The 14,077-nt window shown below is 36.4% G+C and overlaps 1 protein-coding gene across 1 annotated transcript in view; it reads left to right on the top strand.

The window, feature by feature from the left end:
* The first annotated feature begins 13,253 nt into the window (after window positions 1-13,253).
* kcnd1 (potassium voltage-gated channel, Shal-related subfamily, member 1) overlaps window positions 13,254-14,077 on the top strand; it is a 57,548-nt gene continuing 56,724 nt past the window's right edge. The window contains exon 1 of the mRNA XM_084388860.1: window positions 13,254-13,434. The gene's annotated coding sequence lies outside the window, so the exon portion shown is untranslated. The remainder of the gene's footprint in view (window positions 13,435-14,077) is intronic.

Here is a 14,077-nt window from a genome sequence, read left to right as displayed (position 1 = left end):
GATCCAGATGGCGTTTTGTGTGTGGATTTTAGAACCGCAGCTTGTCGGTTTGAAACGGGCTGTTGAAACAAAAGGCTGCGTCCAAAATGAATACCGACAATCTGATTCAGCTTAATCTCCGAAGCCCAAACCCACACGCTCCATCAGCAGCTCTGGAGGTGTCAGTCTTTGCAGCATCTCCTAATCCTCTGTTTTGTGACTGTCGACTGCAAGTCTTGACAGTCCTCTCTGAAGGAAGGAGGGCCTCATCGCTGGATGGAATTTCAGCTCTTGGCTCGTCATCTCTGAAGTGGCCAGAGATTATCTGTTTGTTTGGGGTATCGATCCGTCACTTGAGCCTGCTCGTTGGAACCGTATACACGTTCAGATGGGACTTTCACCCGGGTTAAATTCGGACCTCAGAGGCCCCGCGGCTTAACCGTGAACGACAACATTTATAACGTAATGACAACTGTTTTGGAGTCCGCACGGGGATGACTAATTCAACTCGATGGTCAATTTTACCTCACAGAAGTGCCCTCTTCAATTCTCCTCTCCATATGGGCTGTTCACCCTGTCCAATTCATTAGCCACTCTGGGCTCTTGTAAAACCGTGTCCCGTGATGCACTGGAGCAGAGCTTCTATTGATGGTGACAGTCCATTAAATTCTCCATTAAGAGTCGGTTCGATGCCCAGAACTCCTCGTTTAAATGTAGTACTGCCTGGCCAGAGCAACCAGCCTCTGTTTACCTCTAAACCAAACTGTTTTTTTTTTTTTATTATTATTGTTCAGGTCGCAGAGCAATACTGTGTGGTGGCTGACTATATTTAAACAATATCACTTGCATTGCAAAAATAGCTTTTTAATCATTTTTGATAGTTAGGAAACGAAGTTTTAAAAAAAGCCTGTAACAAGATGCATAAGGTGTCAAGACTTGTTTTCAGAGAATGTATCTTTAATACTGCACTTGCAGATATTTTCACTTGTTTTGCATATAAACAAGTTAAAAACAAGTGGAAAAACTTGCCAGTGCAATAAGACTATACTATTATATTCAAGGTGCAGTCTATGAAACACTTAATGTCTTAAGCAAAGTTGCTTCTCAACAATGATATTTTAGTATTATTTATATAGCATTTGTTAATATTTAGAATTTCCTTTTATTTTAATATTTTCAGTTTTCATTTTATTTTTCGTGTTTTTTTTGTAATATTGTAACTTATTATATTAAAATGTTTAATTTGCAGTTTAAGTGAGCAATAACAACACTGTTTCTCAAATGAATTTTATTAGAAGAATTTTTGGGTATTTTTTTATGGAAAACAAGACAAACATGCACATTAAGAATAAGATTTTTTTTCCAGTGTTCCAGTTTATTAGTTTCAGCCATACTTGGGTTACATTTTCAAATAAGTTTTCTATTTACTTACTTTATTTAAAGAGAGAGTTCATGCCAAAATGCAAATTCTGTTGTTATTTACCTTGTGTTCTAAATTTGTGTCGTATATGTACACGTTGCTCTTGCCTTGCAGTCAGAGATTGTCGTGACTAAATGCACCATACAAGTGGTTAATATGACAATATGACGTTCCAAATCTTCTATAGTCATACAGTGGCTTTTATTAGGAGTAGAGCACTTATATAACATGTTTTTTTTTTTTTTTTTTTAAGTGATGAGATGGGGAAATTAATCTCTTTACGCAACTAATAGCAGAGGAGTGTTGATCTTTTGAAAACAGTCATTAATTTTTGCCATTCAATTTAGTGATGCTAAGAAATTATGCACAGTAATATTACTTTTACTCCCTTTTCTTACAAACACTAAACCCTTTTTGCGTCAGGCAGCAGCAGTGGAAGATTATATTGCGTTGTGTTAGTGGCGGCACAGTCAGTCCGTGGCTTCATCCATTATCAATCGTCTACTGGAGGCTTAAGAAAGGTTGACATGCCACAGCCAGACATGATAATGAAAGAGATACGGGATCGGTGCTGACGAGGGGTCAGTGAACGGATCTGAATGGGTTCATATTGATTTCATGACCAGATCCGCCTTTTCATGCTACATCGTGCTGTCCTGAAAAAGTTGATGTTGCACTTAGACAAAATGTCCACTGCAAACAAAATAAAGCTCATGATTCCTATTTCAGGCAGAAGGTAAGATGGATGGTTTACAGTAGGTCATGCTACTGATGCGCAATTGGATGCTTCAACCCCACTGACATTCATATAATAGGCACGTCCAAGACATTATTCCAAAACAAATCATGGCTTGACCAGAAACCGCTCTCAGATTACTAAGCCATTTATACAATCAAAGTAGCTGATATGTGAGCCACTACAATACTTGACCCAGTTTCCAATGGCGATATGAGAATGTGCACAGGTTTTCCTTCCTGCATTGTTGTGTCTAATTGCGTCAATTGAAGGTTGTGGACGATCCAAAAGGTCTGTGATCTGTTTTAGCCATTTTTTGGTTTGTTTAAAGAAGAGCACTCCATAAATCACCAGAGCATATTGGTGAACAGTTGTCAGAAACAATCAAGTAATTGGCCCTGAAATGTCTTTACTGGCTGATGTCATGGAGGTAAATTAGCTTTATCGTATGCGGGGCCCTTAGAAGGGTTCATCTCACAGATAAAAGTGGATGTTTTTATCTATTGTCCACTAACGGCCTGAAGTGCTGGCTTTCTGAAAAACAAAAAGTTTTTCTGTAGATTTCAAAATGATTATTTTTTAAGTATTGACTTCGTAATGAAAGGAAATACTTGCTTGGATTGGCAAGGCCTTGTTTAACTCTTTATGGTTTGATGTTCCCATATGTGTGTTTGTTTTTTCTCACTTTTTATAGCCTCACATTGTAGTTCTTTCTGCATGATGGATTAAAGTTGTTCACAGAGCAACAGTTTAAAGTTATAAATAATGCTGAAAAATATCAATGTTTTGAAACTGCTGTGATGCATTTCTTCTTTGTCATTTTAATAGAGAGCGGCATTGATTATATTACTGCAGTTATTTATTTATTTGGAAGTGTTTATAGTAATATAATTGTATTTGGGCATAAATGTCACAATTCTGATTTATGTTTCATGTCTTCAGAAAAGGCCAGAAGAAGAGTGCACAACTGATTTGAACAATGTGGATGAGTCAGGCTTTTAAAAACATTAATTAAAGGTAACTGATAATGATTCAGTCAATTTGAGTTTGGAGGAGTTCCAAGTCCCAAAGGAGTTTTAAATATCAGTTGATAAAATGGATGAATGAATGAATGAATGAATGGATGGATGAATGAATGAATGAATGAATGAATGAATGAATGGATGGATGGATGGATGGATTGGTGAATGGATGGATTGGATGGATGGATGGATGGATTGGTGAATTGATGGATGGATGGATTTGTGAATTGATGGATGGATGGATTTGTGAATTGATGGATGGATGGATGGATTTGTGAATTGATGGATGGATGGATTTGTGAATTGATGGATGGATGGATTTGTGAATTGATGGATGGATGGATTTGTGAATTGATGGATGGATGGATTTGTGAATTGATGGATGGATTGGTGAATTGATTGATGGATGGATAAATAGATGGATGGATTGATTGACTGATTGATTAATTGGGTTTTATGGTGTTTTAATATGAATGCAGCTTTAAAATAAATGTTTATAAAATGGATCATTTCAGTCCTGGCCTCTGATTGGCCAGTACAATTTTCTTACCTTGCTGAGCAATACCCATGTAAAATCAAAGACATAAAGTTAATGTAAAGAATACATCTGTCAAAATTTGTAAGAGTCTTGTTAGTACATTGACCTTACTGTAGGCCTTCAGAAGTAGGATGTCTAAATTGTTTTCCCCCTCTATAACTCACAGATGCAGAATATTCCTCACCAAACCGGAAAAAAAAGAAGGAACAGGTAAAATAGGAGGACTTAACATTGGATTATTACCCAGCAGTCCATGCGTAGACTTTGAGGAGGAGGAGGAGGGCTGAGGGTGGTGTTTGGGACAAGGTAGGATATGTTTAACCATCTTCTATATGTTCTGTTTTGCTATCAGGGCCACATCCAACGTCAGATTTACTGTACATTTTACTGTACAACTGTACATCTCACTTTCTGTTGTAGTGGCTGTTTATAGCCAGTATCTCATGCTCATATGACTTCACTCTCAAGCTATAACAGTGTCTGCTATTTCCGCATTGACGTTTTGCTGGAGTGAATAAAAATGATGGAGGAGAAATATAGATGGGGCAAACGAGAGTGGCCATTAAAAGCATTAAAAGCAGGCAATCTATTGGGTAATAGGAATCATTATAGAGTCATCATGAATAAATAATGCTTCTTTCCTTTACATTCAGCTCTCTCTCTATCTCTATGTCAATACTGGACTCAGCAGGGTTTCCTCATGCTAGCTTTTGGTCTGTCCTGAAAAGGGAGTGAGGGTGGCGTAATTGAAATCTAATCAAGTTGATGAGTCAAGAGAGGAGAACTTGCATGAGAGAAACACTCCTTTGAATTAGAAAGAGATAAGGGCTGATGGGAAAATAGAGAAGTCAGTATGGAGAAGTGTCTGTGTGTTTTTTTTTTTAACCTGCTAATGTACATCATTACAGAAACATCTGAATCACTGGAGAAGAAATAATCCTTGTTCTTTTCGAAAGATCTGAACCATGGCAACTGACATCTTTAGCAGCTTTGTAAAAAACGTGAAGGACAATAATGTCTTGTTTTTCTACATTATCTCTGAAGAGAATGTGCACATTAAGTGCAAATAGAGCTCAAGTTTAAGGAGGTTTACTTTCCTAAGTTTTGTTTTAATTCTCCCCAGTTGTTTTTTTTCTTTTCTTCTAAATGATCTCGTTGAGTTGCACTCAAAGCACTTTCCATTGCTTTGCCATTAACAACGGAAACATGCTGTCAAATGTTATTAGGCAGGAGGCTTTTCTGCACAACATTCCGTAAAATATCCCAACATCCCAGAATGAACATCATATCTCATGCTAGCTTATACGCTTTAACAGGGTAGCTTACACAAATTATTATTATTATTATTATTATTTTTGCCAACACACAAGTTGATACTTGTTTTGTTGAAGTTTGTTCAGAAGCACTGGGTATTTGCCGCTAATGTCACCAAAATAAGAAATTAAAATGACCAAAAGATTGTGAAAGCATTTTGCACTTTTTAACATCCATATTATTAATTTTGCTATCAAGAAGTAACAATCATTTTTAGATATATTTATTTATGGTACCTGTCAAAAGTTTGATTTTTTTTTTTTTTTTAGAAAGAAGACTCAACAAGGCTGCATGTGATCAAAAATACAGTAATATTATGAAGTATTTTAATACATTTAAAAGTGTAATTTATTCCTGTGATGAAAGCTGAATTTTCAGCATCTTCAGTGTCACATGATCCTTCAGAAATCAGTCTGATATGCTGATTTGCTGCTCAAGAAACATTTCTCATTATCAATGTTGAACATTTTTTGGAAACGATGAAACCTTGTGAACAATTATGGTAAGATATAAAAATTAAAAAAAGAGATAAATTAATACTTTTATTTATCAAGGATGCATTAAATTGATTGAATGTGAAGACATTTTTAATGTTACAAAAGATTTCTATTTAATAAATGCTTTAAGTTTAATAAATACATTTAATTAATGCAAATAAATCCTGAAAGAAAAAGGATCCTGACAAAAGTATTTCCTCAAACATATTAGACAGTACAACTGTTTTCAACATGGATAACAATAATAAATGTTTCTTGAATAAATCAGCATATTAGAACAATTTCTGAAGACTCGAGTAATGATGATTAAAAAATATTCAGATTTGCATCACAGGAATAAATTACATTTTTAAATGGATTCAAATAAAAAGTAGTTATTTTATATTGTAATAATATTTGACAATATTGCTCTTTTTGCTGTATTTTTTATCAAATAAATGATGCCTTGGTGAGCAGAAGAGACTTATTTCTAAAATATTAAAATGATAAAAAAAACGACAAAACCTTTGAACGGTAGTGCATAATATATTCATACAAAATATAGGCTACTTTAAAAATAAAATGTAAACATAATTAAAATAGAATTATGCAAATACATGTATATACATCCAAATGTATACTGGAAACAGTGGTTACTATGGTAAATATTGTAGGGGTTAATACATCATGATGGTATGTGTGTTTACCAAAGCTCCCTGTGACAAGCAAACGCTGCTTCTGAGAGCTGACCCTCAAACGAAGAGTCCCTCCAGGGAGGTAAAAAAAAAAAGACATGCAAGCGAAAGTTTATGTGTTCCCCTGCTCCCAGAGTCCTCAGTGCCGCCCATCGCTCATTCACAGCACATGATAACAGTCCCTGTAATAACATCAGCAGCAGGCCTGCCGCGTTTTATCTGCATAAAAGTGTGGACTACACACATCCATCAATTAGATTGTTTTGGAGGGCAGAGAGAAACTCCAGCGGCATTGCAGCGGAGATTAAACTTTTATTAAAGATGCACATTCAATGTTTTTGTGCCTAAATTTAAACTGCCGGTCAAACTCAGACTTGTATCTGAGTTTAAGTGCACCGACCATCATTACTAATTCTACATACATAATATTGTAAATAGTATAATACTACCTGTGATTTAATGTATAATGCAAGCGCTTCATAATATATGTGTGTGTATGTTTACTGCTTTTAGCTACTCTTTCTGTCACACTTTTATTAATTTTCCATGCAGATTGCATGATTTTTGCTTTGAGCTTCTGGGTAATCTACTTGCTATGCACCACCTGCTCAGAATGACAAATATTATATAGTCAAGTCACCTATTCAATGCAGATTGTTTCAAAGAAGCTTAACAGCGATAAACGGGAAAATGATGCATTTCGGCTGTTGTTGATTCAATTCTGTTGTAAAGATCATCAATTATTAAATTTGTTTATTTCTTCTATAAAGCAGTTCTGCAAAAAAAAAAAAGAAAAAGAAAAATGATGTCATCGTCCAGCTCAGTTCAGTTCTCATACAACAGCGTCAGTACAGTCAGATCAATAATATTGTTGAATAGTAAGTGTCCCCAACTAAGCAAGGCAGAGAACCCAAACTCTATATAGTCAAATACATCTGTACCTTGTTTTTAAAGATGCTTCACTACAGACCAACACACTTCTCTGGCATTTATTTTATTTAAGCTGTGTTTTGTACTGATGCCTCTTGACGGTGAAGACTGTCTGACTTTTATAGGGTGAGGGTTGAATGTGTTTTAGTGGTAGAGTTCTGCAGTTGTCGCATAAATGGATCCAGTGTGTTGTGCTGGTTGTCTTCCCAGAGGACTAGTAGTTTTAGAAGGCTGTGCTCTGAATTTTAAGCATGCTGTCAAATGCTATCTCGACTACATTCCCGATCTCATATTCGAGGCTTTTAACTGGGAAGTTTGGCAGAATTTTTACCCCTTTCTGCGTTGCGAGCTTTCACATTTAATTTCTCAGTAGTGTCTGCACAGATGCTCTGACTGCCACACAGATATATTATGGACAGTAAACTGGATTTGAGAATGAGTACTTGCTTCCTAAAGAGCAAATTTACTCTTATAACCTTACCCGTCTAATATTGTCATACCGGTGCACGTCCATTAGTGATATGGATGATGGTGTACAGTAGATACTGTATCACTAATTGACCATTTTCATGTCAGTGTTTCTCAGAAGCGGAAGTCGTCGTAGTTTGGTAAACTTCAATAGGTGAATGAGAGACTACATTAAATATATAAAAAAAATTGTGTGTTCCCATTTGCTCATATAGTCAAGTCACATTTATTTATATAGCGCTTTTTACAATCCAGATTGTTTCCAAGCAGCTTTACAGAGATAACAGGAAAATAATGCAACAAATTTTGTTTCCAGAAGAAAATACAGTCACAGTCCAGCTTAAGTAAGTTCAGTGATGTTTCATTTTTGTTGTAAAAAAGTTATTAATTTAGTTAATTTATATATATATATATATATATATATATATATATATATATATATATATATAGCCACTCTGGAGTAAACCGTGATGTCGTCATCATCGTCCAGCTCAGTTCAGTTCTCATATAATGGTGTCAATGCAGGCAGATCAATATTATTGTTGAATATTAAATTTAATATCCCCAACTAAGCAAGCCAAAAGCCAATGGCAACAAAGGTGAAAAAAAGGCGACCGTGGCAATGAACCAAAACTCCATCAGGTGACAGAATCGAGCCAATTGGATTGAAACAATGAGAATAATATCCAGTTTAATCTGGTTGAAGTTCGGAGTCATCACGCCGGTATGGACGGTACATAGCAAAAGAAATACTCAACAATAGTGTTTTCACGCCTTTCAAAAAGATGGGAAAATATAGAGAGATTGATAATTTCACGCAAAGGTAACATAATACAAAGTATATTGTTACATATTTATATATATATTATTTACATGGCTAATTTATAATTGGAGGTGAATTGTAAAAGGTTGCAAAATGTCATCACTGTTATAATTCGATATAAAATTACGTATGCTTTGACTTTCTAGGTTTTGGACTTTCCTGAGGATCAATCCCAGTATGCTGCAGTATAGAGGCTGACATGGATGTATTCAGTGTGTTGAATTTCTCTCCAAATGTTGATGGTCCTGGACTATTCCCACACCTCACTGACCTCCTGTAAGGTATGTAAATGGATGTTTACAACACAGCTTTCACAGTAAAAGCTTTCCCAGTTTGTTCATCACTGTGCAGCCCTTAGGTGCTCTTATCGCTTCGCAATGATACATTTCAGAGTGTGAGCTGCTGTTATTAAGCCATATTTAGTGAAATATAGTACTAGTATTTATACACTTTAAACAAGTGTTTTGCTATGTATCAGAGGTATATATTGATAGGTTTGATTTCAGTTGCATTTAGGTACATTTAGTGTACATTTTTAGCATGTTACAGTATTTTGGCCTCTGCGCTTTACTGCAATACTTCACTCCAAAACAGAGGCCTGCAGGAAAGCTTTCCCCCGTCTTCTTCAATCATTCATAGAAAGACTCAAGAAGTATGACGCAACAGCTCTCACTGTAATTCCAGCCTCTCCAACAATAATTCATTTCTCCATATGTGAAGTTACTAACTCAGTCTTGCTGTTTTTTGTTTTTTTTCTGTTATGAAGGAAATACCTTTTTGCATAAAGGTCTCGTTTTAGCCCATAAAGACCTAAAAAAATGTTCTTTACTTCCCACAGAGCAGTCAAATAAGTTTTGAAGACTTAGCGCAAGTCATTTTGGACCGTTTTATTGTGTCCTTTTTTCGAGCTTAACATCCCGAGACCTGGTATAACCATTTCTACCTGTGTTTCATGTAAGACATACAGGTTTGGGACGGCATGATGGTGAATGTGTGCGTGACAGAATTTCATTTTTGGGTGAACTATTTCGTCTAACAAACTTTGAGAATCTTTCATGCTGTCACTGTAGAAGGCAGAAAAATTGGTTAATTAGAGTTAGAAAAAAAAAAACATGTCCAATTAATATAACAATATGTCATTTAGACAGTGTGTTGAATGCAGAAATAAATGGATGATCAATTCATTTCCTATTAGTTAAGGAGCTTTTGACCATTTCTGAGATGTCCCATGGGAGTCTGCAGGAAGTGGAAATTGAGGAAGTGGAAATTGACATCCACACAGAAAATGCTGTGAGGTCCTGTTCATGTATTTCCTTCCTTTCCTTTCCTTTCACTTCACCTTTTATCACCCAGAGAATTTTGTGAAATCGGTGAATTATTGATGTTTTCGTACGGATCTGCTCTTGTACTCCATGCACTGCCACTCTTCTGTTCTCCATGTGTCCCTACACGAAGCAAACTTTCACAATTTAGTCTGTTTTAATCTCATTCTGTTGAAGCAAAGTATGTAACTCAACATCTGAAAATATCCAATTTAAAATTTGGCCTTATTTGCAACTCTATGATTGCATGAAACTGCATGCACGATAACACTTACATAGATTTGTTCTCTTTATTTTTAATCTAACATCTTCCATTGTTGACCTGTTTTGTTCCCAGAACACCTTTGAAGACTCCAGCTGTAACACATCCATTGATGTGAGGATCCAGGAATCAATTCTGCCATCATTTTGGCTTATTTCACTCAATCCCATGAGTTCCCCTTATATGAGAGTACCTGTTTTTTCTTTTCGCCTATATTGAAACTGTAATACTTCCACAGAATCAATCGTTACGCCCTGAAAACCCCTTTAGTTCAATCCTCATAACAGATGCTATCACTGGGAATTACACTAGCTATCAATAACTATGTATTATTTCATGTAGTCTTTGGAGGTGGCCAAGAGAGTGTTTCATTTTAAAGTGAGACTTGATCAAAAGGATTGACGTACCAAAAGAGACTATAAATTTGCTATGGAGTTGAAATGTGTAATGTTTGTGCCACTAGTGGCTCCAAATGGAATTGCACACCCCATCAATATGTCCCTAACGTGACACTTCAGTGAGAAATTTAACACCTGCTCTATAATTGAAACCAGACAATGTTTACATGCATGTGTGTACAGTATGCCATTACATTAAATGGTTAATTCCACAGGGTAAACAAGACAGAAATACCAATGCAATCAAATCCCTCTATTTTAGGTGGAGCACAACAAGCCATTCAGGACCCCAGTGTTGCATCCGCAAGACAGCAGTGGAAAGCGGAGTCATTATAAATGCTAAATGGGTGTCAGTCTGCTGAATTCAACCTTTGTCCTCATGAATAATACAGTATGTTGACTAAAGAACAGTTTGCGAATGTAAATTAGTGGTTGACTGATATGGATTTTCAATGGATTATGCCATTACTGATATCTAGAGATCAAGATGGCTGATTACTGTATACACCAATGAAAGGTTTAGACATACCTACTCATTCTTTATTATTAATATTTCCACATTTATAATAATAATAAGTCGTTACAACTATGAAATTACAGTATTGTACGAGAATTGACCAAACCAATGAAAATTCGTTCTTTTTGTCTAGATTCCAGCTCTACACAGTCTGGACATTCATCAACCAGCTTCATGTAGTGCATGCTGGGATGCTTTTTGAATGGTATGTATGCTGCACACTTGTTGACTGCTTTTCCTGTGTTATCCTTACCAATGGGGTTATGTTCAACAAATATCTGTATTCTGTAAAACAGGTTGCATCGCCTCCAATTCAGTTCTTTTGTATGTGCTTCATTAAATATAGAGCCGTTTTACTCAAGATACCTGCAAAGATGACCAAAAACGATGTCCATCGCATATGCAAATTGATATCTAAAAGTTGTTTTTTTCATTTTCTTCTCACTAACATTTAGATATTTAAATTGAATAAAATGCCAACAATAAAAAAGAATTAACTAGGTTACCTGATTACCTTAAAAGTCCATAGATATCACCATCAGCACATACTGTCATTAAAACTTTCTCTTACAAGCAGATGCAATGAGACCCGTTTTTCTGTTTCTTCATGTGACTTTTGACATAAAGCCAATTAGAATATTAGTTTTGCAAAGAAATGTATGCGTAGGAACGATTAATGTCAACAGAAACAAATTTTTCAGACAGCATTTAAGAAGTTTTTAGATGAATGGTTCTCAACTTTTTGGACTTTGACAAGACCCTCACATTGTCAACAATATTTTTTATAAGACATCTTTATCAAAATATTTTCATTCACAATTTATGTCTTAAATATATATATATATATATATATATATATACCTTTGTTGAGGGGTGATTTAAGTTGTTTTAGCTTATTTTAAAGGCAGGGTAGGCAATTTCGGAGGAGCTAGCAATAGCAAGCTAACTTTGAAAACATGTGATCCCACCCTCCCTTCAGAACGCTCCAAAGCCACGCCTCCTTCAAAACACACGAACAAGTACAAAGCGTCACGAGAGACGGCGTTAAACTACCTAATTTCTTAAAGAGCATAACATTACAATAATAATAAATGTAAACAACTTACAAGTCCTTACTTGTACCACCTCACTGCTGCAGATTCATTTCGGCATTGATAGCGTTGCCATTGAAACGCATCGAGTCTGAAGACGCGAACAGCTCCGGGAAGAACGTCACGGGTTTCCATCTTGTAATTGCGGTTATGACATGGTGTGAACGCAGCATAAGCTCTTTGTTTTGTTTCAGGAGGAACTGTAAAAGGCGGCTGCTGTTTGTTTGTGGCGCTTTGTGACTGTCTGTCCACAACTCTGCACAGCCTTACCTCACTTACTGCGCTGAGGACGTGTGATGTCCACGCGAGCGGGGTCCATGGAGGTATGGAGATACATGTTGACAGGCAAGTGGGAGATCGTATCATTGCATTTGGACCGTTTGCATTATTTTTTGGTCCTGAGACTTCCACAGAAGATATATGTACGTACATGTTTTAATATTTAGACCACTTGTATTATTGATTGCAACCAGGATGTGAAGAGTGTTTAAACCAGTATAACAAAAAGTTACAAAAAAAATTTGCCTTAATATGTGTTTTGTCTTATATTTCATAATTGTATCCCCTTGGGTGTTTGCTGAGACTCCCTATAGTGAGCCCCGGCCCCCTGGTTGAAAACCTCTGTTTTAAATAAAAATATTTGAGATCATGAGAAACACATTTTCAGTCAAGTGTGTCCAAACGTTTAACTGATAATGTATACACTGCAATTTTATAATGGCAAACGAGACATACACAACATTGCTGAAATTAAATTGGACAGTATCGTGGTACAGTATATATCAGTAATGTAAACCTCACATAGCATCTCCCAGAGCTCTCTCATCTTTTTCCAGCAAATTTCCTTACAGACTCCTTTCAGAAGTGTGATGGCACCACATTGTGCCCGGACACATTTGAGGAAATTGAAATAAGAATGAAATTCTCATGCTACTCCCACTGCCGAGAGAGGTGGAGCAACATGAAACTATCTGTTGAAAGAGGAGAGGATGCAATGTGTCTGAATGCAGTAAGCTGCAACAAAAGGCACAAGTAAACTGTGTGATGATCTAGTATTGTCAGGTTGTGTGAAACCTGAGCTTTTGCCTCATTCTCTATGACCCATTGTAGGGCAGTATGCATTTGCAAGAGATATTAAGCTTTAAATGGATGTGTATAAGTGTAGAGAGAAAGAGAGAGAGAGAGAAAGAGGGTGGGGAGGTTGAGCAAGCAAATGAGAGAGAGAGAGTGAAGGAGAGAGAGAGGCAGCGCACGAATGCAACAGAGCAGCGGAGGAGAGGAGAGAGAGGCAAGGAGGACTAGGCGTTACGGTCGCTCCTTCACAAGCTGCATGAGAGATGCTAGGACTGCTGCAGAGAGATTTCCGTTTCTTTCCTTTTTTCTTTCTTTCTTTCATCAGCTTTCTGTCACATTGAACGCTTCATCTTCTCGTCTATCTCAGAGGTAACAAGTCTATAAAGATAGATCATTACTTATCGTTACTGCTGGCAACTTGCTCGACTTTTTTGTGCTATGTTATTTACAGCACTCATTGACTCATTGAGTCACTTTAGCGTTTATATTGTAGGAAATTTAGGAGCACCTTCATTCGCGTAAAAAAAAAAAAAAGAATAAGTTGAATAATGCGTTTTGCTTTAGAGCTGCATTAGTGCTAAAGTAAACCCTGAATTTACTGTTCATCTCCTACGTGCATGTTCTTGTCTATGGTGCAGGAGGTGTAGAGTAATGCGTTATTGATTTTTGATTGTGGGAGCATGTTGTATGCATTATGTTGGGACTGGGCTGGGTCACCTGTCCTCCGCCAGGACCCATGAGGGCAGGCGTGTGCTTATGTGATGCTACCCTTAAAAGTTTGTGTATTGTTTTACACCTGATTCTGCTTTAGGGAGATTATTCATTCATACAGAGACATTTAGATGCAACAGGAAGTTGCATTAGATTAGAAGTGGGGAAACACATTATTGATTACTTATTGATTGTTGTGAACCTGAATGCAAAAAATGTACTTGTAGTTTATTCATAAATGACAGTTCTCTATGCAAACAAAGCTTCTTTTTTTTTTTGTAGGGTAGTATAAATAGTTTTT

The sequence above is a fragment of the Rutilus rutilus genome (assembly GCF_951802725.1).
Source record: "Rutilus rutilus genome assembly, chromosome: 19".
In the NCBI taxonomy this organism is placed as follows: domain Eukaryota; kingdom Metazoa; phylum Chordata; class Actinopteri; order Cypriniformes; family Leuciscidae; genus Rutilus; species Rutilus rutilus.
Note: the sequence above shows the minus strand (reverse complement) of the source record. Positions and strands in the feature narration are given on the sequence as shown.